Source organism: Phyllobates terribilis, unplaced genomic scaffold (genome assembly GCF_046119375.1).
Source record: "Phyllobates terribilis strain yellow unplaced genomic scaffold, ASM4611937v1 Scaffold_11__3_contigs__length_659146591, whole genome shotgun sequence".
In the NCBI taxonomy this organism is placed as follows: domain Eukaryota; kingdom Metazoa; phylum Chordata; class Amphibia; order Anura; family Dendrobatidae; genus Phyllobates; species Phyllobates terribilis.
The window spans coordinates 585079770-585093672 of record NW_027362771.1 but is presented as its reverse complement, the minus strand read 5'-3'; the positions used below and the strand labels follow the sequence as shown (position 1 = coordinate 585093672).

The following is a 13903-nucleotide window of genomic DNA, read 5'->3' as shown; positions in this document are numbered from 1 at the left end:
TCACGGTTTTCAATACAGGGGGGCTAAAAATCCATGGTCAAATCTGCCCCTGCAAGCTGAACATCAGATCTTGCACAGATATAATGTGGATTTTTCCTTTATAATGTGCACGCACTTTTTTTGTCCTCCTTTAGAGGGAGCCAGTCACCAGGTTTTCCCTGTATAAAGTACGGTCATAACCTTTCAGGCCACTTTATGGCATTTTAGTAAGCTACAAGTCCGCAATCCCCTCTGCATAGCACAAAAATACAATTTATTGTACCCCCATAGGCTGCGGTCCGGTCTGATGGGCGTTGCTGGTGTTGATCCTCCTGCTTGCAATTGCAGGCACATGACACCAACAGGGCAGCGCTTGCGACTAGTGAGGAGGCGATGGATCCAGACCAGCAACACCCATTGGCCGGACTGTATGATAAAGGGTATGTTTGTGCTATGCAGAAGGGATTGCGGACTAAAAGGCTGTAGAAGAGGCCATCGGACATCACACACTATCACCTGACTGCTGCAGCCCATCACAGCACAAGACAGCCGAGGCTGGGGATTGGCTGGAGCAGTCACGTGTCTGCATGATGTCACTGCGGCGCCACAGTTACCAGAGAGCAGCTGGATAGAAGGAGAGGAATGGTGGATTATTATGGCTTTCCTTCCTTTCGTGCAGCCGCTGACAACCCCTATCACAACACCTAGTTATCACCATGACCTGACAACCCCTCTAAGGCCCCATATCACTATCCCAATACCTACAGTTATCTGCTGCATTCCCACAGTAACACCATTTATACCCATTATATGAGGCTCAGTAGCCATTTACTGAGATGATCCGGCAATACCGACCCATGCCAGGCTGTATACAGGGGCAGTGCTATACAGGAGCCTTACACTGAGGGCAGCACCGAGTAACCGCCGACATATAGACATTTCGTCATGTTTCTCACTCTCTTCAGCTCTACACACCTGTCTCCTAGGACACCGCCCGAACAGCCGACGCCTGGAGATGACGTCACGGCGACAGGAACTCTCTGTACCTTGTGCGGAGCGGCGACTAGGTGTAACCGTGGAAACAGTAAGGGCACCAATAAAAGGGATGGGGGCGTGGCTACAGGATGGACTATTAGCTGCTATGACTTGCGTTCTGTTAGGAAAGTGCGCACCCTGCTGGTGATCAGGTGGCATAGCAATGGAAAAAAATCATACACACCCTGTGATGTGCCTATACTGCTCATATATATATATATATATATATATATATACAGTTATATGAAAAAGTTTGGGCACCCCTATTAATCTTAAGCTTAATGTTTTATAAAAATTGGTGTTTTTGCAACAGCTATTTCACTTTGATATATGTAATAACTGTTGGACACAGTAATGTTTCGGCCTTGAAATGAGGTTTATTGTACTAACAGAAAATGTGCAATCTGCATTCAAACAAAATTTGACAGGTGCATAAGTATGGGCACCCTTATCATTTTCTTGTTTTAAATACTCCTACCTGCTTTTTACTGACTTACTACAGCACTTTTTTTGGTTTTGTAACCTCATTGAGCTTTGAACTCCATAACCAGGTGTATGCAATCATGAGAAAAGCTACTTAAAGTGGCCACTTGCAAGTTGTTCTCCTGTTTGAATCTCCACTGAAGAGTGGCATCATGGGCTCCTCAAAACAACTGTCAAATGATCTGAAAACAAAGGTTATTCAACATAGTTGTTCAGGGGAAGGATACAAAAAGCTGTCTCAGAGATTTAACCTGTCAGTTTCCACTGTGAGGAACATAGTAAGGAAATGGAAGAACACAGGGACAGTTCTTGTTAAGGCCAGAAGTGGCAGGCCAAGAAAAACATCAGAAAGGCAGAGAAGAAGAATGGTGAGATCAGTCAAGGACAATCCTCAGACCACCTCCAGAGAGCTGCAGCATCAACTTGCTGCAGATGGTGTCACTGTGCATCGGTCAACTATACAACGCACTTTGCACAAGGAGAAGCTGTATGGGAGAGTGATGCGAAAGAAGCCGTTTCTGCAAGCACGCCACAAACAGAGTCGGCTGAGGTATGCAAAAGCACATTTGGAGAAGCCAATTTCTTTTTGGAAGAAGGTCCTGTGGACTGATGAAACCAAGATTGAGTTGTTTGGTCATACAAAAAGGCGTTATGCATGGCGGCAAAAAAACACAGCATTCCAAGAAAAACACTTGCTACCCACAGTAAAATTTGGTGGAGGTTCCATCATGCTTTGGGGCTGTGTGGCCAATGCCGGCACCGGGAATCTTGTTAAAGTTGAGGGACGCATGGATTCCACTCAGTATCAGCAGATTCTTGACGATAATGTTCAAGAATCGGTGATAAAGTTGAAGTTACGCAGGGGATGGATCTTTCAGCAAGACAATGATCCAAAACACCGCTCCAAATCTACTCAGTCATTCATGCAGAGGAACAATTACAATGTTCTGGAATGGCCATCCCAGTCCCCAGACCGGAATATCATTGAACATCTGTGGGATCATTTGAAGAGGGCTGTCCATGCTCGGCGACCATCAAACTTAACTGAACTGGAATTGTTTTGTAAAGAGGAATGGTCAAAAATACCTTCATCCAGGATCCAGGAACTCATTAAAAGCTACAGGAAGCGACTAGAGGCTGTTATTTTTGCAAAAGGAGGATCTACTTAATATTAATGTCACTTTTCTGGTGAGGTGCCCATACTTATGCACCTGTCAAATTTTGTTTGAATGCAGATTGCACATTTTCTGTTAGTACAATAAACCTCATTTCAAGGCAGAACCATTACTGTGTCCAACAGTTATTACATATATCAAGCTGAAATAGCTGGTGCAAAAACACCAATTTATATAAAACAATAAGCTGAAGATTAATAGGGGTGCCCAAACTTTTTCATATGACTGTATATATATATATATATATATATATATATATATATATATATATATATATATATATATATATATATATATATATATACACACACACACACATATACACAGCCTATGATGTTCCTATACTGCTTATTATATGCATCCATGTACACACACACACTGGCCCCTGACCCACTTCCTGTGGACTGAGAGCAATGAAACTTGGCACAGTTATTAGTCCTTTCCTACATAGGTGCCACCTAAGGACACACACTTCCCCCCTCTCTTTAAGCAGCTGTAAACACCTCGCTTGTAGAAGTTGTCAGGTTGCTCCAAAAGCCACGTTGTGACTTTGGAAATCAGAGTCTCATCATCTGGAAAATGCTTGTCCTTCAAAAATAACTTCATTGTGGGAAAGAGGTGGAAGTCCGATGGTGCGAGGCCGGGTGAATAAGGGGGGTGCGGTACAATTTCAAAGCCACAGGAGCAGCTTCCATTTTGGCATCATGTGAGTTGTGAACTGGTGCATTGTCTTGCAGAAGGCGGACATCTTTGGTGAACATGCCACGTCTCTTGGTTTTGAAGGCCTCCTGCAATTTCCGCAGCAGTGAAGCATAGTATGCCCCAGTGATCATGGTACCCTTTGCTAGGAAATCCATCAATACTACTCCGTGCTGGTCCAAAAATACTGTGCGCATGACCTGGCCTGCCGAGGGTTGGCCACCAGCCTTCTTTGGAGGCGGTGAGTCATGATGCTTCTATTGCATCGACTGGACTTTAGTCTCAGGATCATAGTGATGGACTTAGCTTTCATTCTGTGTGATCAGTCTGTTGTAAAAGTCCTCCTGGTTTCCATGGCACATCGTCAATTGAGCCTGAGAGCATTCGACTCGTTCTTGCTTCTGGAAAGGTGCGAGCAGCCGGGGAACCCAGCAAGCGGATAGCTTATGCATGTGAAGATGGTCTTGGATGATTTTTTTCCACAGACCCCACACTAATCTTGACATTTTGGGCTAGATGGCGAATGGTTACGCTGCAATTTTCCAAAATGGCGACTTCCACTTGCTGAATGGTGTGTTCAATAGCAGAATGGGGGTCGCTCTGGAATTGGAACTGTTTGCACCGAAGTCCGACCACATTTCAATTGACGATGCCAGTTCTTGACTACATGATCTGATGGGGAATCATCACCATAAACCTCTTTCATGTCATCGAACGTCTCCTCTGGGGTGCGACCTTTCAAGTACAGGAACTTGATGACTGGGTCCATTATCAAACCTCACACCACTTCAGCACCTGTAACATCAAGACCGTAATCAGTTCTGAGCTGCAAATTGGCACGTAACCTATAGAGACTTATATCATTATACATGTGAAATTTTAGCATCCTGTGATAAATAGAAGAGGGTCAGGGGAAATCTTTAATGAACGCCCCTCGTATATATACACATACACATACATATCTATATACACAGCCTGTGATGTTCCTATACTGTTCATATATATATACTGTAATGCAGCAGGTTGCTAGCATTACTGTAAATGGTCCAGGATGTGCTTACTGGACCATGTACCTTCCCCTTTATCTGACTGGTCACATGACTGTGACATCACCCAGGTCCTGCATGCACAGTAAAGCTCTGTATACATGACTGGGACAGCACACAGGACCTATACACACAGCTGACTGATCACATGACTGTGACATCAGCAAGGTCCTGTCAGTATGAGGCTGTCTGTGCACAGCATATATAAACCTGCTTAATTTGAGACAGGTGTGTTCGGTGTGAGAGGCGTGAGGCCTGTTCCCCATGTGTGTGTGGGATACCGTGATACCGTGAAGCCTGGCAGCCTGAAGGCAAAGACTAGATCCTGTGCGGATGCTGGTGGCCTTGGAAGGCAGCGGCTTTGAAGTGAAGCCTGGTACCTGAAAGGTCGAGCCTGGATCCTGTGCGGATGTCAGTGGCCTTTGAGGGAGAGCCGGCTTGAGTAAGAGTCCTGGAAGGCAGCGCCTGGATCCTGTGTGGATGTCAGTGGCCTTTGAGGGAACGACGGCTGGAGACCCCTACCTGGGAAGCCGCAGAGCCACAGTGGTGGCGGAGTAACGGACTGAGACAGCTATACCCGGCAAAGGTAATACCCGGTGCTATATGGACATTGTGATATGAACATTGCTACTTTATTACCTTGCCGTAAGCTGTACCCTGGAGCAAGTGGGCCGGTGTGCCACTTGGCTCATGAATTGTTTGTGTGTAAACCTGCCGGTGGCGGACTAAGATGAACTGTGTGTGAACAGCGGTTTATGAAGTGCCATAATAAACTGCAACACTGTGTGAAAAAGGTAAAGACATTGCACGTGTGCATTGATTGACGCAGCGAAGCGAGTTACCCCCAGTATGATGACTAGCGCTGCCTTACATATGGTTCGAGAGTGCGGGCAACGGCAGCCCGGTTGCTAGTGGCAACGACAACCCCGGTTGCTAGGGGCAACGGCACAGGACGACGAGTGTGGATAAAGCATCTTGCGGCAACTCGGCGGGGTTGCGAAGATTCTCATCGCACTCAAATCCCGTTTTGCGGTGGCTTGGTGGGGCCACGAAAATTTTTCCGGGAGAGCGATGAAGTGCTAGTGTGAACAGTGTACCGCGATGGCTGTGAGCAAAGCAGCAGATCTGTCTGGAGCTATTGAGCGGTTGAAGGACCGGTTGGGACCGGAGCAGGTATTTGGGAAACTTTTTCTGGACATGGTGCAGGAACCGCAGGAGCTGTGGGCACCATATGGAATGGCTGCAGTGGACCATTCTATGGACTCTCCGGGGGCGCCAGTGTTGTCCCAGAGTGCCCGGGGAGGTGGTAAGAGATGTTGTGAACTGAGTCCTAAGACTACTGCAGATTTTTTGTGTAAAAATTACCCTGCCGGTGTGGTTGTTAAAAAGGGGGCGGAGTCTAAAAAAGGGGTGGATTTTCACGAGTGTGGAGTGTAGAAAACTGAAAATTGTTACTGTTGGTGGGTTGGTGCCTCCTAAAAATGACAATGTGACCGTTGATAACGGGGTAACTCCAGTAGAAGGGGGTGAAGTCAAAGTGGGAGGTGACCTGTTAGTCCACAACACCATGGGTAGTGACACAGACCCCGTAGCTGACTGTGACACTATGAAAGTAAAAAGTGAGTTCAGTCAGGAGGGGCTAGACGAGGTGAGAGAGTCCCCATCTCGTAGACGGCGCAAGGGCCACAAAAAGGTTGCTCCTGTAGACTTGGCTGAAAATGAAAATAAAAAGAATGTAGTACTGTGTGCCTATGCTTCAAGTGTGGATCCTCCTTTAGAGGTAGAAGAGGAGGTGACGTTTCCAGTAGCAACCTCCGGTACGGTACTGAGACTGACGGATCAGGATCTGACAGACCCGAAAGAGAAGGTGGCCAGTCATGACCAGGAACTGGAGCCTATCAGGCAACAGTGTCAGAGTGACGTGTCCGCAGACCAGCTGAACCTGGAGTCTGAACAGCAGAAAATATACCAGGTTATGAGGAACTGGCAGCGAGACGTGGAGGGAAGCAACGCGGAAATTAACCATTGGAAGGAAATGTTCTACGCAATTAAGGAGGACCGCCGCAAAATCAAGGAAGAGGTTTTGCAGTTGAAGCTTGAGAAGGAGGCGCGGCAGGATGGTGTTTCTGGACGTGAACAAATCCTAGAACGACTGCGCAAACAGCTCAACCAGGAGCTGTGTGACTCCAAGAAGGTGTGTAGTGAACGCAGTAGGGAACTGCAACAGAGTAAGAGAGATTATGAAGATCTCCTCAAGGTGAAGGAAAAACTAGAGGAGGATAAGGCGGGTGCAGAGCAAGTGCGCCAAGTGGTTGAGACCACTCTGCAAGACACCCGTGAGGAGAATGATGGTCTCCGTGGAAAGACCCTAGATCTGGAAGCTCAGGTGAAGGAGCTACAGATGTCCTGTGATACTCTCCAGAGGGCGGAGACGTGCCTTAAAGAAACAGTCAGCAAGATGGAAGCTGAGCGGAAAAAGATGGAGGAGTCCGTCAGAGAAGCCACAGACCAGGGCCAGGAGTTGGCCGCTGGTGAGGGGAGGTGTGAAACAGATACCTCCTCGAGTGATGCGAGCTTGGATGATTCGGTGGAAGTAAGAGCCGAGATCAGGGAGCTCAAGGAGTTGCTACAAACCCAGTGGACGCAAGAGAAGCGTGAGAGACTGGCTATTGAGCGCCGAGTGGGCACATTGGAGACGGAGAGGTCTGAGAGAGCTCTGCTGCTGGAAGAGCAGTTGAAGCAGGAAGAGCTTCAGAGACGGGCCGCTGAGAGGCGAGTAACTGAGCTGGAAGGAGAAGTTTTAGAGCTCAAAGGTCGCCTAGCAAAGTGTCACGTGGTGAACGAGGTCTCCTTGGAGAAGGGAAAAGGCAAACAAGTTGCACTTACTCCCTTAGACCCTGAGAAGGAGGACCTGAGGAGAGCTAAAAGTATGGTGTTGGAAGATAAAGGTGAAGTGGAGGTGGTCAAGACGAAAAGTTGTGAAGTGGTAGCTGTGAGTCAGCTCAGGGGAAGCATCCAGGGTGAAGAAGCTGGAAGTCAGTTGTTCCTGAAACCTGAGCTGGTTGATCGTCTGGAAACCACTGGTGAGACCGAAACGTCTCGGTACAAGTGCCTCGTAGAAGTACCCGAGGACTTGAGGGAAGAATGCACCCGTGAGTCCGTGCATGAAGAGTTTAAGAAGGCTGTGGGAGCCTGTAAGGTCTACTTGACCTCAGAAACTAAACAGCTGGTGGTCCTGTCCACGACCAAAGTCACAGTGAAGAGGGTGGCTATCCTAAGTGACATGCACTGGCGATGTGTTCGCACGAAGCGGTTTCTCCTGTTGAAGACGGAACAAGCCGTTAGACAACTGGAGCTTAGGAGAAAAGCTCACAGTATGCGTGAAGAGGTCATCCGGGTGCCTCATGTTCTGGTGAGAAAGCTCATTGGGAGAAGCGGTCGAGCCATGCAGATGATGGTCAAGAAGTCTGGTGTGGTGAAAGTAAGCAGTCCACGTGATCAACAGGACTGGATACCAGACAAAGACGGCATGGTGTCCTTTTCCGCGGTAGGAACAGAAGAAAGCCTAGAATATATACGCATGCTGATTGAGTACCGAGTGACCTGCCTGCAGGAGGTAGAACAATTGAATCTCGCTAGACTGCGAGTAGATAGACAGCATCATCTGAGCAGCAGAAGATGGAAGCCGTCTAGAAATAGTGAGACCCGACAGAGAAAGGGCCGCCTAAATAACAGAACAGCTACAGCTGAAGTTAGGGACCTTTTAGGATGTCCTGAGAGTAGTGGGCGTGGGTTTAGAGGTAGTGAGACCTCCAGTAACTCCGGTTTGAGCAGCCCATACAAACGACCCAATAGAGGACGGGACAGTACGGAGTCGAACCGGACCTTAGATACCGGGGCATGCGAGTCGCGCTGCTGTATTGACCGCTGGGAGCGGGGAAGACCTGACAGGGTTTTGATTGACCGCTGGGAGCGGGGGAGACCTGACAAAGTTACAACCCGGAAAGGTGACCTGACGAAGTCAGTGACAGTGACAAATGGTAGGTCCCTAAGGAATGGGCTAATGTCATTGACTAAGGTTCCAGGGGCTGAGTAGCACAATTGTAAAGTTCATGGTCTATATGTGAGCTGGGGGTTATAATGTTATTGTGTATATTATGTGTTCAACCCCACAAGTTTGAACAGAGAGGGGGGATATGTAATGCAGCAGGTTGCTAGCATTACTGTAAATGGTCCAGGATGTGCTTACTGGACCATGTACCTTCCCCTTTATCTGACTGGTCACATGACTGTGACATCACCCAGGTCCTGCATGCACAGTAAAGCTCTGTATACATGACTGGGACAGCACACAGGACCTATACACACAGCTGACTGATCACATGACTGTGACATCAGCAAGGTCCTGTCAGTATGAGGCTGTCTGTGCACAGCATATATAAACCTGCTTAATTTGAGACAGGTGTGTTCGGTGTGAGAGGCGTGAGGCCTGTTCCCCATGTGTGTGGGATACCGGGATACCGTGAAGCCTGGCAGCCTGAAGGCAAAGACTAGATCCTGTGCGGATGCTAGTGGCCTTGGAAGGCAGCGGCTTTGAAGTGAAGCCTGGTACCTGAAAGGTCGAGCCTGGATCCTGTGCGGATGTCAGTGGCCTTTGAGGGAGAGCCGGCTTGAGTAAGACTCCTGGAAGGCAGAGCCTGGATCCTGTGTGGATGTCAGTGGCCTTTGAGGGAACGACGGCTGGAGACCCCTACCTGGGAAGCCGCAGAGCCACAGTGGTGGCAGAGTAACGGACTGAGACAGCTATACCTGGCAAAGGTAATACCCGGTGCTATATGGACATTGTGATATGAACATTGCTACTTTATTACCTTGCCGTAAGCTGTACCCTGGAGCAAGTGGGCCGGTGTGCCACTTGGCTCATGAATTGTTTGTGTGTAAACCTGCCGGTGGCGGACTAAGATGAACTGTGTGTGAACAGCGGTTTATGAAGTGCCATAATAAACTGCAACACTGTGTGAAAAAGGTAAAGACATTGCACGTGTGCATTGATTGACGCAGCGAAGCGAGTTACCCCCAGTATGATGACTAGCGCTGCCTTACAATACATACATACATATACACACACATACACACACACACACACACACACACACCCCCTATACTGCTCATGTGGAGTTGTCACCTGTAGATTTTAGGCCCTAAACTTGGCACAACATAATAACTCTCCAGCAGAGATGCCATGAAGGACATTACGAGCTGGCGGACCCAGACACCTCCATAAGGCCGAATTCACACTTGGCACATATTTACGCCACGGATTTGTCAAACGAATTCATCATTTTTAAGAGATAAACAAACAGCAAATCGGCCTGCAGATAATGAGCTGGACTTACAGCAGCCATATCGGTGGCAACATGTGGCCAGGGTATCACACATCCGACATTCACGGTCTGAGTACAGACGGCAATGTCCAGACCGGCCGCAGGGACCCCGACCCCAACTCCGCAGCTTGTACTCAGCATATGTGGGTGCTGAGTTTGGCTTAGACCTATGACCGGTCCGTACTCCTGTACTGGGGCCTAGAACAGCAGTAGATATAATGGCTGCTTTTTACAACTTTCTCAGGGATGTAGGTCACATACTTCATATTTCATGGGAGACATACCAGACCACTGTGCCATAGACACCACCCTGCCTATATCTATGAAGCACTGAATATTCTGGTCCACATGAAGGATCATCATCCATAGGTCATAATCAGTGTCCCTGGCTGGAGCAGATCATTCGCTCCCATCTTGGGCCGTGCAGATCTTCTATGCAGCAACCTAGTCCTTCATGGCCGGTAGTCACTGTTCCATCATGCCTAGTCCTTCTTCATGACCGGTAGTCACTCCTCCACCATGTCTAGTCCTTTTTCATGGCCAATAGTCACTGCTTCGCCATGCCTAGTCCTTCTTCATGGCCGGTAGTCACTGCTCCACCATGCCTAATCCTTCTTCATGGCCAGTAGTCACTGCTCCGTCATGCCCAGTCCTTCTTCATGGCCAGTAGTCACTGCTCCGTCATGCCCAGTCCTCCTTCATGGCCGGTAGTCACTGCTGTGTCATGCCCAGTCCTTCTTCATGGCCAGTAGTCACTGCTCCGTCATGCCCAGTAGTCACTGCTTCGTCATGCCCAGTCCTTCTTCATGGCCGGTAGTCACTGCTCCACCATGCCTAATCCTTCTTCATGACCAGTAGTCACTGCTGCGTCATGCCCAGTCCTTCTTCATGGCCAGTAGGCACTGCTCCAGCATGCCTAGTCCTTTTTCATGGCCGGTAGTCACTGCTTCGCCATGCCTAGTCCTTCTTCATGGCCAGGAGTCAATGCTCCACCATGCCTAGTCCTTCTTCATGGCCGGTAGTCACTGCTCCACCATGCCTAATCCTTCTTCATGACCGGTAGTCACTGCTGCGTCATGCCCTGTCCTTCTTCATGGCCAGTAGTCACTGCTCCGTCATGGCCAATAGTCACTGCTCCGTCATGCCCAGTCCTTCTTCATGGCCAGTAGTCACTGCTCCGTCATGCCCAGTCCTTCTTCATGGCCAGTAGTCACTGCTCCGTCATGCCCAGTCCTTCTTCATGGCCGGTAGTCACTGCTCCACCATGCCTAATCCTTCTTCATGACCAGTAGTCACTGCTGCGTCATGCCCAGTCCTTCTTCATGGCCAGTAGGCACTGCTCCAGCATGCCTAGTCCTTTTTCATGGCCGGTAGTCACTGCTTCGCCATGCCTAGTCCTTCTTCATGGCCAGGAGTCAATGCTCCACCATGCCTAGTCCTTCTTCATGGCCGGTAGTCACTGCTCCACCATGCCTAATCCTTCTTCATGACCGGTAGTCACTGCTGCGTCATGCCCTGTCCTTCTTCATGGCCAGTAGTCACTGCTCCGTCATGGCCAGTAGTCACTGCTCCACCATGCCTAGTTCTTTTTCATGGCCGGTAGTCACTGCTCCACCATGCCTAAGTCCTTCTTCATGCCCAGTAGTCACTTCTCTGCCATACCTAGTTCTTCTTCATGGCCAGTAGCTCCTGCTCCACCATGCCTAGTCCAGGGAATCTCCATTACCCAAGGTTGGCTCTGTCCACACGTGCTCACCACCCCAGGCAGGGATTCTGTTGCCCCTTTTATGTTAAAGTAACGCCAATTGGACAGAACTATTTCCGAATGTTATTTTTTTCATAAATTATACCGCCATGTCATTTACCTTTACACTCATTCTGCAATAATACAAGTTACTATATGTTGGGCATAAATTTGTTGTATATTTAGGGCACTCATAGGCCCATGTTTTATGGCCCATGATGCCGGACTGGCGGCGGAGCCCCTGCCAGCTGCAGCCACATCCACGAGGCTGGCGAGGTTAGGTCAGGAAAACAGTGGCCAGTCCAGAAATTACGGTCTATTCCCAGGATAGGGGGATTTCGAGTTCAGGTCAGGAGACCCCACTGAGGGTATAAAAATCACATTCTATACCTGGTCTGTGAAACAAATGTGTGACTGTAACCTTAAATTAAAAAAAATAAAAAAAAAAAAAACACAAAAAAATACAACTTACTTATGCGCATCCATTATCTCAGCTTTCAGATCTTCATTTCTCACCTCCAGGATTCAGACATAACCCAAGAACCAAAAGGTGCAGTAGCCACTGTCGTCATGGCAAATGCATTCAGAGAAGGGGGCTGGTTTGGCTACCTAGATGATCAGCCAGCCCTTTCACTGGTGCTGTAAGTACTGCGACACCCCGACTCAAATATCTGCAGATCAGATCACTGAACGGGACCCCACCTTGTCAAAACCTTGAGTAAGGAGTGGGTAGGCGTGTGCCTGCAAGTATGGGATTGGCATATATGCGGTCACATGCCAACTAGATGTACTGAGTGACGCCGGACACATCTAGTCGTAACGTGGCTGGAAGTCTACAAATCACATACTTGCGGTCACGAGCTTGCCCGTACCAAAGAGTCCTGACCGCGCGCAGTGTGAGGATTAACAAGTCGGCAGTCACAGAGTAACTGAATGCTTGCACCCCAAGCCTGGACAACCCCTAATAGGAAAAGTTGTAATCATGATTCTGTTTACCATATTAAATGGTATATGAATTGTATCCCTGCACATGTAGTATAGAGGGCCAAATGCCAAAAGTGATGTGTGCCCTACAGGTTGCATTTTAAGGGATGAATCAGACAGCCGTATGTCTCAGACAAGGATCGCACTGCAGTGCACGGACTGGAAGTCTGCTCTCCAGACTACAGTGTGACAGCTGCGTAGAAATACATGAAGCAGTCACGCTCAGGCCGGGAGAGCCGCCAGCCAGTCCGTGCACTGCGGTCCTATCTATACGGTGTCTGACTGCGCCCGTAAGGACTTAGCTAAGAGCTATTTTGTTCTAGGTGGCGAGAGCCGCTTTTTTCTACGGTCAATGTTGCTTTTCCATAGATCGGACTGCAGCTGTTCTTTCTTTTTCATATGGATTATATGTCGACCTTGTACTACGTGCTGCTCTATGCAATGGGCCTGAAACGCGTCGGCTGGGTGTTTAACCCTTTTTTTTTCAGGTCATTAATGTGATTTTATTAAAGATAGAATAAACTTGATTTTTTTCTTTTTACATATTTCTGCATTGGCTCTGGATCGACCCTCGATCGTGTTGTCTATACACTGTGAGATGGGTGCACCAGCACTACCGATACCAACACTCCACCCCATAAAAATAACAGGACAGTAGACTAGTAGAGTCACAAAAAAAAAACTGCATTTTAGTTTAACAAAGAAAAAAAAAAAAAAATGAAAAAAAAAATATACATAAAATGAGAATATAATTCTCATCTGAGCAAAGGTGCAAGCAGACGGCTTTACACTAAATACACTGCAGTTTTACCATAGGAAACATTACATCACAAATACCAATATACAGTCCCAGAATTCGCCTGGAGCCTAGTGGTGTGCCCTACTATACAAAACAGGAAGGGAGGATGCTAATGAACCCTCGGCCCAGGAGCGCACACTTCACGACACGTACCAGGACGCCATCTAAACCCTGCTCTACCTATTAAAAATGTTCCCCGGTCCCCCTTCTACCTCCCCGCAGGTTTAACCCTTTCCTAGACCACCCTAAGCCTAAAGCCATGTTACACGCTCGTCTCCCTTTTCACAGTGTCAGTCAAGTCTCAGGACCTTTCTTCTCCGTCTTCATCTGCTGGAAATGGCTATAAATCTATATATGTATATAAAAACAACAAAAGAAAGCATACATATATATACGTTTTCTGTCGGTATGTAAACTGGAATGTTGGTCGCAGACCGTCTGACGCTTCCCACATCCGGGTTGGTTCCCGCCGTGCTCTAAACGCAACAGGGAGGTGAAAGGAAAAAAAAAAAAATGGAGACTTTGCCTTTATAGCAAGTTCGCTGTACAGCACCCTGCACCGGGTGAGGAACCGC

General features: G+C 48.1%; 1 protein-coding gene across 2 annotated transcripts in view; it reads right to left on the bottom strand.

Moving 5' to 3' along the window:
• LOC141167018 (deoxyhypusine synthase-like) overlaps window positions 1-1080 on the bottom strand; it is a 44807-nt gene extending 43727 nt beyond the window's left edge. For both annotated transcript variants that reach the window (XM_073654306.1, XM_073654308.1), the window contains exon 1: window positions 955-1080. The gene's annotated coding sequence lies outside the window, so the exon portion shown is untranslated. The remainder of the gene's footprint in view (window positions 1-954) is intronic.
• Window positions 1081-13903: the final 12823 nt, after the last annotated feature.